This window comes from Pongo abelii, chromosome Y, assembly GCF_028885655.2.
Source record: "Pongo abelii isolate AG06213 chromosome Y, NHGRI_mPonAbe1-v2.0_pri, whole genome shotgun sequence".
Lineage (NCBI taxonomy): Eukaryota > Metazoa > Chordata > Mammalia > Primates > Hominidae > Pongo > Pongo abelii.
In genome coordinates, this window is record NC_072009.2 from 55,757,532 (window position 1) to 55,770,257 (window position 12,726).

A 12,726-nucleotide genomic window follows, 5' to 3' on the forward strand; every position below is an offset into this window, starting at 1 on the left:
CTGAATGATTTCAAGCTCCTCCTTTTTTTGTTTATTTTCCCTTAGTGCTTTTAGAATTTTCTGTATTTCTCAAACTTTTAGAGCTTGATTCTTTTTTTTTTTTTTGGCAACACTTTTATTTTTCCTTACACAGTAATGTGTTCCCGAGGCCTAATGTTCTCACATAACAGTAGAAAACAAAAATTTGTTGTCATCTCTTTAAAGAATTGAGAATTTCATACAAAAAACCTTACATAAATTAAAAGGATGAATACATTTACAGGTGTAAATGCAAACTGCTTCCTGCTCAAGGCAAGTGACAGCCCACGGAGTTCTGGCAGAAAACATCAGCTAAGAAAGGAAACTGGGTCCTATGGCTTGGACTTTCCAACTGTGACAGACAGGCAGGACAGAAGCAACTGGTTCAGGAGCCCTTGCCAGCCTCTAGAGACACCCCAGAACACTCAGTCCTGACACATTACTACTCTGCACAGATCAGAGACTACTGGCCACACAGACTCACCAAGCCACAGACTTGTCTTCCACAAGCACTTTCTTACCTCAGCAGTCATGAAGTGACCAAGCCACATGCACTAAAGTTTGAACTCAAATATATGTACGCAGTATTAAACAAATACCAAGGGGAACAATTAACTTGAATACAAGGTCAAAACTGGCAACAAGTTCTACAATCCAGTGCTGATACCAGATAAAAGCTTCAAGGACAATTTCTTTTCAAACACTTATTCCAGTTTCATGAGGCTAGCATGAGGTGTATGCATTTGCCAAGGGCAAATTTATACTTCTCTATTAAACCATGAAGTAAATGCTAAACATCTGCTCAGTTCATTTAGAAGCATTTGTGGTGGACAATGGAGGGCCCTGACTCGTCATACTCTTGATTGCTAATACACATCTGCTGGAAGGTGGACAGTGAGGCCAGGATGGAGCCACCAATCCACACTGAGTACTTGCACTCTGGGGGTGCAATGATCTTAATCTTCATGATGCTGGGAGCCAGGGCAGTGATCGCCTTCTGCATCCTGTCGGCAATGCCTGGGTACATGTTGGTGCCACCGGATAGTACCGTGTTGGTGTACAGGTCATTGCGGATGTTCACGTCACACTTCATAATGGAGATGAAGGTGGTCTAGTGGTTGCCGCAAGATTCCATACCCAGGAAGGAAGGCTGTAACAGTACCTCTGTACACCAGAAGCGCTCATTGCCAATGGTGATGACCTGGCCAGTGAGCAGTTCGTAGCTCTTCTCCAGAGAAGAGGAGGATGTAGCAGTGGCCATCTCCTGCTTGAAGTCCAGGGAGACCTAGCACAGCTTCTCCTTGATGTCGCACATGATTTCCCACTAAGCTGTGATGGTGAAGCTGTAGCCTCGCTCACTGGGGATCTTCATGAGTTACTCAATCAAGTCCCAACCAGCCAGCTCCAGAAGTAGGGTGGCATGGGGAAGGGAGTAGCCCTCCTAGATGCGCACCGTGTGGGTGACCCTATCTCCAGAGTCCATGGCAATGCCAGTGCTGTGCCCAAAGGCACAGAGGGACAGCACATCCCTGATAGCCACATACATGGCTGGGGTGTTGAAGGTCTCAAACATAATCTGAGTAATCTTCTCTCTGTTGGCCTTGGGGTTCAGGGGTTTCTTGGTCAGCAGCACTGGCTGCTCCTCTGGGGCCCCATGGAGCTCATTGTAGAAATGGTGCCAGATCTTCTCCATGTTGTCCCAATTGGTGATGACGCCATTTTCGATGGGGTACTCCAGAGTCAGGATGCTGTGCTTGCTGTGGGCTTCATTGCCCACATAGGCGTCTTTCTGGCCCATGTCCACCATCACGCCCTTGTGTCAGAGGTGCCCCACAATGGAGGGAAACTTGGCTCGGGGATCGTCGTCTCCATCAAAGCCAGCTTTGCACATGCCAGAGCCATTGTCAATGACCAGCACGGCTATCTCCATTTCTATTGCGATGGGCAGAGGAGTGGGATAGCAGAGTGGCAGAAGAGCAAGGTGAGTGAGCCGTCAGTGGTGACTGACAGTGAGTGTTTGATTCTTCTTTGTTGTGGGGTAGTATTATGGGATATTAATCTTTTTTGTAGTCTCTGATCTTTCTGAACCTATATATTTATATCTCTCAAATTTTTGAAAGTTGTCATTATTCATTTGAATATGCTGTATATACCTTCCTTTTGCTGAACCCTTTCATGAATATTGCTAAATATTAGATTTGCTTATTCAAGGGAATTTTGTATATCTGGTAAATGTTCTCCATTCTTTTTGATTGTTTTTCTGTTTTGTTCTTTGTTCATTTCTTAATAATCTATGTTAATTTTCTTTTCTTTTCTTTTTCTTTTACATTTTTTTTTAATACAAATTCTCTCTGTGTTGCCCAGGCTGGAGTTCAATGGCACAACGCTGACTCACTGCAACTTCTGCCTCCCAGGTTCGAGTGATTCTCCTCTCTTAGCCTCCTGAATAGGTGGGATTACAGGTGTGCACCATTATGCCCAGAGAATTTTTTGTATTCTTAGTAGTGATAGGGTTTCACCATGGTGTCCTGACTGGTCTTGAACTGCCACCCTCAACTGATCAATCAATCTCAGCCTCTAAAAATGCTGTGATTACAGGCCTGAGCCTGCACACCTGATCCTAATAGCTCATTTTAGAGCTCACTGATACTTTATTCTGTTTGATCTCTTCTGCTGTTGAAAACCTTCTGAATTTTCCACTTCAACCAGTATATTTCTCTGTTCTGGGACTCTTTATTTTTAGATAATTTCAGTCTATTTTTAAAAGTTTCTTTCAGAATTGTATCAGTTCCTTTTCTGTGTTGTTTTAGAGACCTGAGTTTCCTGGAAACTGATATTTTGAATTCTTGATCCAATAACCACTGATAGCCATTCTCATTAATTAGCATTGGTCAATGGTTAATGCTTTGTCCATTTAGGGATGTTATAATTTCCTGTTTGGTATTATTTCTTGTGGTTATACATATATATCTTTTTATTGAAGGACTAGTTACTTAGTTTATTGTTTTCTCTGTCTTATTTTGCATTTTGTTGTATATAATTGTTTTGAATTTTCTTTAAGACAAAAGTATGGAGGGACATGGTTTGCTTGATTTTGGCTAGGTCAGTGCCTCTGTTTGGCAGTAGATGGTGCCTTAAACCCAGGTTTATCTCAGCTCTAACAAACTTTGAAACACTGTCAGTCTCCTGTCTGAGAGATTTTGAAGGGGATATCCTAAGAGTGTGAGAAGGCTCTCTATAGGTTTGTGATCAAGGAAATTATGCAATATACCTCATACCTTATGGTAATGCTGTAGAGGCATTCAGTTTTGTCATCTCCTGTGATTGAGCTATGCAGGCTGGAGATGGTAGTCCTGCCTTGCTACTTCATCCCTTATTGTCCTCAGGTTATTTTTCTCTTTTCAGGCACTCACAAAGCTTCCTTGGGCTAAGGCACAAATACTTTTGCTGCCAGGCAATCCAAAGTGATGGGGAAGCTGTCCATCCACTTCAACTTTATTTTATACAGTGTAGTAACCAAGAGTCAGAGGAGTTTTTCTTTTTCTATTTTTTCACATTTGTTTGTCAGCAGATTAGAGGACTAGTGTCATGAATATAAAAGGCCAACTTTTTTACCCTCTGCCTGGTTTCTTCACTTCTTTGTCACCCTAGAAGCAGCCTCATTCTTAGTTTTGGGCTCTGCATTATTGATGGTGATAATCTTGGCACTGTATACTTGGTTTTGGTTTTTCTGTGGGTATTCTTGAGGGGTTAGGGTTGGGGGCAATTGATGGCAGCTTCCTTTACTATGCCATATATTTTACAAAAGTACTGTCCTCTAGTTTACATTTTTTCTGCTTTCTTGTGTGTACATTTATGTTATAAATTTTACATTTCTTCTCTTTTATCTGTATGTTTACACATATATATTTCTCAACATTGATTTATCTGCATTTCAGAAGGTTTAGTATGCTTTAAATTTTCTTTTATTTGTGAAAATAATTTAATTCCTTGAAGATTCTTCAGTTAACCATAGGTTGTTGAAGAGTGTATTTATTAGTTTCCAAACAATATATATTTTTCAGTTTTTAGAAAATGAGTCTCAGTCAGGCATGGTGGTAATGCATATAATCCGAGCACTTTGAGAGGCTGAAGTGGGTGGATCCCCTGAGGTCAGGAGTTTGAGACTAGCCTCATCAATACAGTGAAACTCCGTCTCCACTAAAACTACAAAAATTAGCCTAGCATGGTGGTGTGTGCCTGTAGTCCCAGCTACTCAGGAGTATGAGGCAGGAGAATTGCTTGAACATGAAAGGTTGTGATGAGTCGAGATCACACCACTGAATTCCAGCCTGGGTGACAGAGTGAGACTCCAACTTATTTATTTATTCATCTATTTTAAAGAGAGAAATAAAAAAAGAAATAAAGGAAAAAAAAGAAAATGGGTCTTTCGTTTTATTCCATTGTGGTTGGAGAAATCATTATATGTGATTTCAGTAATATTAAATATAATAGACTTCCTTTGTGGCCTACCATAAAGTCTATTCTGAAGATAGCACAGAGAATAACAAACATGCACTTTAGAAGAATGTGTAGTCAGCTTGTGGAGTGGAGTGTTTTGTATATGTCATATAGACTTATTTGGTTTATGCTGCTTTTCAAGACCTTTGTTTTCTTATTGAGTTTGGATTTGGTCATTTCATACATTGTTGAAAGTGAGGTGTTGAAATCTCCCACTATTATTATTATTGCAGGACTGTCTAGCTCCTGAAATCAATTTATTTTTGTTTCATATATCCTGAGGATCTGTTATTAGGTATATATGTAAGTGTTATATCTTCTTGATGAATTAAACAATTTTGATATTTGTCTAGTAATTCTACCTCTATTTTGGTTACTGTTTGCTTTATTTTTTCCCTCACTTTTAAAATATTTAAAAAGTTATTCTGCCAGTCTTTGACATTTAACTGGAGTTTATTTGGATGGAAATTAATTTCTGACAAGAATTTATTTTCCTATTTTTGTCCTTTTTTTCTACAAGTTTTGTTATTGGTGTTGTTATATTTCATTCCTCCAAAACTGCTCATATTTGCATTTGTTTTTCTAGGGTACCATTTTGACTCCTTCATTTCTCTTCAGTATATTTGAACAGTTATTTTCTTATTGGCTATTAATGGTATTATAATTAATATCTTAAATTTATAATAATATATTGTGAATTACAATAACTGAGTATTGATATTACACAAAAATCATTTTCTCATATTGCTCTCCCTACCTTTCTATTTTTTTGTCAAAAATTGTTTGTTACACAAAATTTCATATACAAATTTTGTACGATTTTTGTTATACAAATTTTGTATAACAAACAAAAATTTTTATACAAAAATATTACATATTTTTCTACTAACAACCCAGATATGTAATTATTGTTTTATTCTCTGTCATTTCTTTATGTTATTATTGAATTTTATTTTACTTCATTGAGACAGGGTTTCAGTCACATAGGATAAACATGGTTCACTACAGCCTCCAGCTCCTGGGCTCAAGGGATCCTTCCACTTCGGCCCCTCATGTACCTGGGACAGAAATGTATGCCACCACAGCTGGCTAATTTTATTGATTTTCTGTAGAGACAGGGTCACACTTTGTTGCCCTGACTGGTCTCAAACTTCTGGGCTCAAGGAAACCCCCATCCTTGGTTGGGATTACAGTTGTAAGATACTGTGACTTTCCTCTTGTCATTTAAATATAGTAGAAAAATAAAGTCACAGGAACCCCATATACAATAATATTGGCTTTTCTATTTCCTGGTGTAATTACTTTATTGACGTTCTTTATTTCTTTATTTTCACATGAGATACTACTTTACTTTCATGCCTTATGTGTTTTTATCATATTTTGTAAGGCTGATCTAGCAGTAATGTACTCTCTTTAATTCTGTTTGCTTGGAAATGCCTTACTTGCTCAAAAATTTAAATTTTGCTTTGGACAGATATTGAGTTTATGATTGACTTAATTTTTTTATTTCAGCACTTTGAAGATCTCATCACCATGACTTATTTCCTCCATAATTTTTAATGAGAAATTGGCTGTTAATGTCATGGATGATAACTTGCATGTGATCAGTTACTTCTGTCTTGCTTCTTTTAAAGTTTTCTATTTATTTGTCTTCTGTCAATTTCAGTTCATGTGTTTCAGTGTGGATATCTTTGAGTTTATTCTTCCTGGAGAATTTTTTTTTTTTCTTTGGAGATACTTGGATCAGTAGATTTCCATCTATCAACATGTTTGTGAAGTTTCAGCTATGGTTCATTCAAATTTTTTTTTCCCCCATTTTTCTCTTTTTTCAGTGGAACTCCCATTATGAATATGCTGATATTCTTGATGGAATCCCATGGCAACCTTAGTTTTGTTCATTATTCTTGTTTCTCACACTGAATAATATCAAACAATCAATCTTCTAGTTGCCTCATTACACTTTTTGCATTCCCACACAAGCTAGTCAATCTTTCTAGTTACACATTATTGATTTCATTTTTTTAAAATAATTTATATGTTTTTATTCTTATTTTCAATTTTAAATCACTATTCTACTGGGTTCCTTTAGGTCTTTGAGAACATTAAAATGAAGATAATTGAAATATTTCCCTAGTTAGTACCATGACTGGGCTTTCTAAAATAATTTATTTTAGTTATGTTTTCTTTGAATGTGCTTTTTTTGTGTTTATCTTTGAATGCCTTTTATTTTATTGTTGAATGTTGAACACTTTGAATATTATTCAGCATATTCAGATAACAAATTCTTGACCTCCACAATTGCTTAGTTTGTGGGTTGTGTACATGTTTCACAACTCTTTAAAGCTAGTTTTGCACTCTATAGTCTTTGTCATGTATGGCCACTTAATCTGTGTTCTGTCATCCTTTTCGTCATCTACTGTACTTGACACATTTAAAAAAAAAATCCAAGGAAGGAAAAGAAAAAGAGGAAAAGAAAGAAAAGAAAAACTGTCCAGAATTTGCATATGGACTCTTTCAGGAACTCTAGTGTTTAGTCCAAAGTCAGCGAAAAGTGAAAAGTTTTGGGGTCTTCTCCATGCGTGCATTCAAAATGGACATTCTTATATCCTTCTAAATATACCAGTGGGAGTCTTGGTATGGTGGTTCATATCTGTAATCCCACCAATTTGGAAGGTTTAGGAGAACAAATCACTTGAGCCCAGAAGTATGAGACCAGCCTTGACAACATGACAAGATCTCTTCTGTATAAAAAAATACAAAAATAAGCTAGTTTTGGAGGCCCATGCCTGTACTGTGAAATGCTGAGGGGGGGAGGATTGGTGGAGTCCAGAGAGGTGAGATGCTCAGGAGGCTGAGGTGGCAAGATCATTTGAACCCAAGGAGGTTGCCGCTGCAGTAGGCCATGATCATGCCACAGGACTCCAATGTGGGTCACAAGGCAAGTTCTGTGACTATTTAAAACCCAACCCAAAATAAACAGCAACAAACTGTGAGAGTTTTACAAAGCTGATTTTCCTCATCAATTTTCTTCACCAGCCTCTTCTTTCCAGGCATTTTGTTTGTGTACTGCTTGATCTGACTCTTATTCCTTGCTACTGGTGGCTCCGACTAGTATATTTCCTTTCCACAAATGCCTCCTGGGAGTCAACTTCTGCCCCCAAGAAAGCTCTGAGGTGGGTTGAAGAAAAGCCTCTGAGCTAATAATCTCTAAGGGAGCCTCAGACATTTTAAATCACACAACCACAATTATTTGAGATAAGCTCCATATTTCCACACGTGCATCAAAATCTGCATCTAGAATTTAATATTCCTCACAGTTGCCATGAAGCCATGGAGTGGGTGATGATGGTCAGTTAAAATGCCACATACTGTCTTGCCCAAACTTAGAGGTCAAGTCTTTCTTCATTAAACACACCCCTGAGTTACATTATTAGATTCTAGAGCTCCAAAAATCAAGTCTGAGGTTGTTTTCTCTTCCTTATAGCTCTTCATTTTAAACACAATTAACTTTAATGACAACATAAAATAGAAACTTCATTAAATCTACCTTGCTTTTTAATGTTCAGAGAGGTCTTTTTTTGAGATGGAGTCACTCTCTCACCCAGGCCAGAGGGCAGTGGTGCGATCTCGGCTCCCTGCAGCTTCTGCCTTCAAGGTTCAAGGGATTCTCTTGTCTCAGCTTCCTGAGTAGCTGGGATTACAGGCATGCACCCCCATGCCTAGATAATGTTCTTATTTTTAGTAGAGAGGGGGTTTCACCAGGTTGGCCACATTCATCTCAAACTCTTGACTTCAAGTAATCCACCTGCCTCAGCCTCCCAAAGTGCGGGGATTACAGTCATGGAGCCATCATGTCCAGATGGTCTTGTAAGATTTCATTTGACACTGCTTCCATCATTATCATGAAAGCCATTCTGTCTTTCATGTAATAAGAAATAGTTAAGAAATATATGTTTCTGTTAGCAACTTTTAAGTGATATGACTTTATTGCTTTCCAAATTATTAAGAGTTCATTTACTTAATTTCACCACAGTGTGGTAGTTGTTACAGATAATTCAGTTCCATCTTGGGCCAGTTTAATCTCACAGTCTCTAACTAAAGTATTTGAGTGTAAAAATTAACTCTCTATATAGACTATATAATGTGCAGCTGATATATTATTATTACATTAGTGGTGTTTTGTATAATTAAATGTAAGTGTGATATTTCAAGACATTATCATATTCATCTTGTAGAGTCATACCTTCCTAAGTAGACAGAATTACACTGGGCAGTTGTAGGCATATCAATATAGATTTCAAAAGACACTCCTAAGATTTCACTGGGAAATGAAAAGTGAAATGTTATTATTGTTGTGGAAATATGGCCCTAACCAGTAAGGAGAAGGCTTGCGACCTCTATGATAAAAGGAATGATAAATATAGAATTACTTGAGATTTTTCCACATTTGTTTCCCATATTGAGTTTTGAATAATAAAAAATGTAAATAATAACTGTAATAATACATTTAAGTAATAAAAACATTTAAATAAATTTTAAATTTTAAACATTTATATTTATTAATATGAATTAAATGGTCAGCATACATTTCTTTATTCATATAACTTCAACATGCTCTCAAGTATAGAGAAGAATATGTCTAGTTCACACCTCTAAAAGTCTTATAGCTAGGATGGATAGAAATGGAAGGAGTGAGTGAAAAAATAGCATAAGCTTATCTGCAAGTCAACTAAAATATTGTTTCATAAATACTATATAGACTTAGTATTCAATAATTTAATATTGAAATTACAAAGTTGTATTGTTTATTATAATATTAAACACTTAGAGAGAAATTATTATATCTCAGAATTCTAGCTTAAAATGGTAGATATAATAGTAAATAACACTGTAATGGCTTCTAAAATGGTGGATATAATAGTAAATAACACTGAAATGGCTCCTCATTTCATAAAGTAACAGTTAATAGTAAAGCAGAAAGGAACAACAACAGAAAGGAAAAGAAAAGAGATGTGTTTTATTCGTTGAAAAGTAGAATAATTCTAGACCCTCAATGAAAAATAAATTGAACAGGGTAACACAGAAGAAAGAAGTAAATTAAGATGTAGATACTATCATTTAGGGAACAATAAATGATGACCTCACCTTTAATGCATAAACAGCAATCAGAAAAAAGAATTTGTAGGTGGTAGATAAGAAATAAGTTGTTAAAGATAAAATATGAAAGACATGAGGGAAAATAATCGTATTTGGAATATCCCCACTTTTTATGTTATATAGGTGATGTACTTTTGGACAAAAAATGATGGGAGAGAGTCATGTAGAAAGTGTAAAGAAATTCAGGGGAAGTTGTAAATTTAGCTGTCTTAATCTTGGGCCACTCATAAGAAAAAAAAAGAAAAGCACAATGTATAGAAATTCAGAGATCATATCACTGGTTGAATTCCTTAGAACTACAGGTTTAAAACTTAAGAGGCTTTTGTCTCAAAACAACATCAATAAAAAGCCAGGTGTGGTGGTGTGCATCTGTAATCTCAGCTAATGAGGAGATCAATGCAGGAAAGTTGCTTGAGCCCAGCAATTTGAGGTTGTAGTCAGTCAAGGTCTCACTATTGCACTCCAGATTGGGTAACAGAACACTTTCTTAATAAAAGAAAAGAAAAAGGGAAGGGAAAAGGGGAAGGAGAAAGGGAAGGAGAAACACATATTCTGTGTAGTTACATTAATGATCTAATGAACAGACGTCTATTAGATAAAATGAAGCAAAACACACTGACAATTAAATAGAAAAATCAGATGAAAGTTGAGTCATGTAATCCAAAGCAAAATAGTATTTCAAGAATGATGGTGTGAATCAGTTTTAAAGATACACATCACTATTTGAGTAATATGCAACAGATAAGTGATATATGGGATTTAGTGACAAGTATAAAATATGATTCTAAAAACAGGGTAAATGTCTTAAGAAAGGAGAGTTAAGAAAAATAAAATCAAACCTTGTCAGGGCCAACTCTTTACATGAGTCTTCCTATCACAGAAAATAAATAAGTGAGTTGACAGTGGCATATGTAGGACTAAGAGAAGCAGCATGTAGATCTAGTAAAGAAAATGATCAAACCGGGTGTGGCATCACACACTTGTAATTGCAGCACTTTGGGAGGCTGAGGGGGCACATCATTTGAGGTCAGTTTGAGACCAACCTTGGCAACACGGTGAAACCCCATCATAATTAAAAATTATAAAACTAGCCAACTGTGGTAGTGCATGCCTGTAATATCAGATACTCAGGAGGCTGAAGCAGAAGAATCACATGAATCCAAGAGGCTAAGGTTGCATTGAGCCAAGATTGTGCCAGAGACTCTCTCTGAAAAAAATTAAACTAAAATAAAATAAAAAGAAAGGATCCTGCAGGTAGAGTGAAGCAGTAATGGTACAGAGAAAAAAAAATAATAAGCAAATAGGTGTTTTAAGAAGCTGAGAAATCCAAAGCAAAGGCAACAGAGTCATAACAAGCAGCAGTAAAATATATACACAAATCTACACAAGTTTTATTTTTGGTGGTGATTTCTCAGGAGAAAGAAACTCAAAAGAAAGTGTGAATAAGAAAGTTGTCACCATTGCTTTGGTAGAAAGAAAAAAAGGAGAAAGACCAACCACAACAAAATAATGTAAATCATACAACGTTAAGCTTTAGTGTTCTTCATCCCTTCCCATGGTGATTGTTTCCTCAAGAAATAATAGAAGCCAAATATTCAAAATAGAAGAAAACTTTAGCATATATTACTGTCTATGTATATTAAGCCAAGTTTATTTTAACTGTAATTCATTCTATTAAAATTTGTATTTTAAATTAACAAATATAAATATTTATGGGACACAAAGTGCTTTTATAATGCATGTATATATTGCAAAATAATCATATTGTGCTAGTTACCATATCCATTACCTCACATATATACCATTTCTTTCTTTGTGGTAAGAATATATAAACTCTACGTTTTAAACAATCTGTATTTTTGAGATAGAGTTTTGCTTCTGTTGCCCAGACTTGAGTGCACTGGTGCAAACTCATCTCATTTCAACTGCCACCTCCCAAGTTCAAGTTATTGTCTTGCTTCAGCCACTCGAGTAGCTGGGGTGAGATAAGCATGCCACCAAAGCTGGCTAATTCTTTTATTTTCAGTAGAGACAATGTTTCATCGTGTTGGCCAGGCTGGTCTTGAAATCCTGACCTCTACTGATCCTCCCTCCATGGCCACCCAAAGTGCTGGGATTTCAGACATGAGCCATCAAGCCTGTCTTTTTTTTATTAAACAATTTTGAAGTTGATATTTATTAACTGTGATCACCATTTGGTGCAAAGGATCACCAGAAATTCTTCCTGTCTCAATGAAATTTTTTACCCTTTGATGAACACCTCTCCTTTCTCAATCCACTCTCATCACCACCCCACACTCCAATCTCCGACTATTTTTTGTGTGTTTGTAGAAAGATTCAGGGCCTTGCTGCATTGCCTAGACTGGAGTACAGTGACACAACTATGGCTCACAGTGTCCTCAAACTTCTGACCTGAAGTGATCCAACCACCTCATCCTTCCATAGTGCTGGAGTGACAGGCATGAGCCACCACATCTGACATATTCACAGTTTGAATGAGTTCAATTTTTTAGATTTTACATATAATTGTGATCATTCTATACTTGTCTTTCTGTGCCTCTCTTATTACACTGAGCATAATATCTTCCAATTCGATTCATTTGGTAACAAATAAATAAAAGATCAGCCTCCTTTTTTTAAGGCTCTATAGTATATCTCATTGTGTATATGTGCCACACTTTATCTGTTGATGTGTTGATGAGCACTTGGATTGTTACCATATCTTGGCTGCTATGAATAATGCTGAGATGAAAATAGAAGTGCAGATATCTCATTGACATGTTAATTTTATATCCTTTGAGTACATATTTGGAAGCAGAGTAGCTGGATTATGTGGTAATTCTTATTTTTAATTTAATTGTGTTTTTGAAAACTCAATTCTATAACCCCAAAAGCACAGACTACAAAAGCACAACGAAAAACAATTGGATCACATTACGTCAAACTAAAATGTTTCTGCACTGCAGAGGGAAAAGGGTGAAAAGAAAATGTTCACTGATAATGTATATGCTATATTACAAAAACTTACTAAATTTAAGGTATAGGTTCCAA

General features: G+C 36.4%; 1 pseudogene; it reads right to left on the reverse strand.

Annotated features, from left to right (window-relative positions):
• Positions 1–829: 829 nt before the first annotated feature.
• LOC129053369 (actin, cytoplasmic 2-like) lies at positions 830–1,954 on the reverse strand (annotated as a pseudogene).
• Between the last annotated feature and the right edge of the window lie 10,772 nt (positions 1,955–12,726).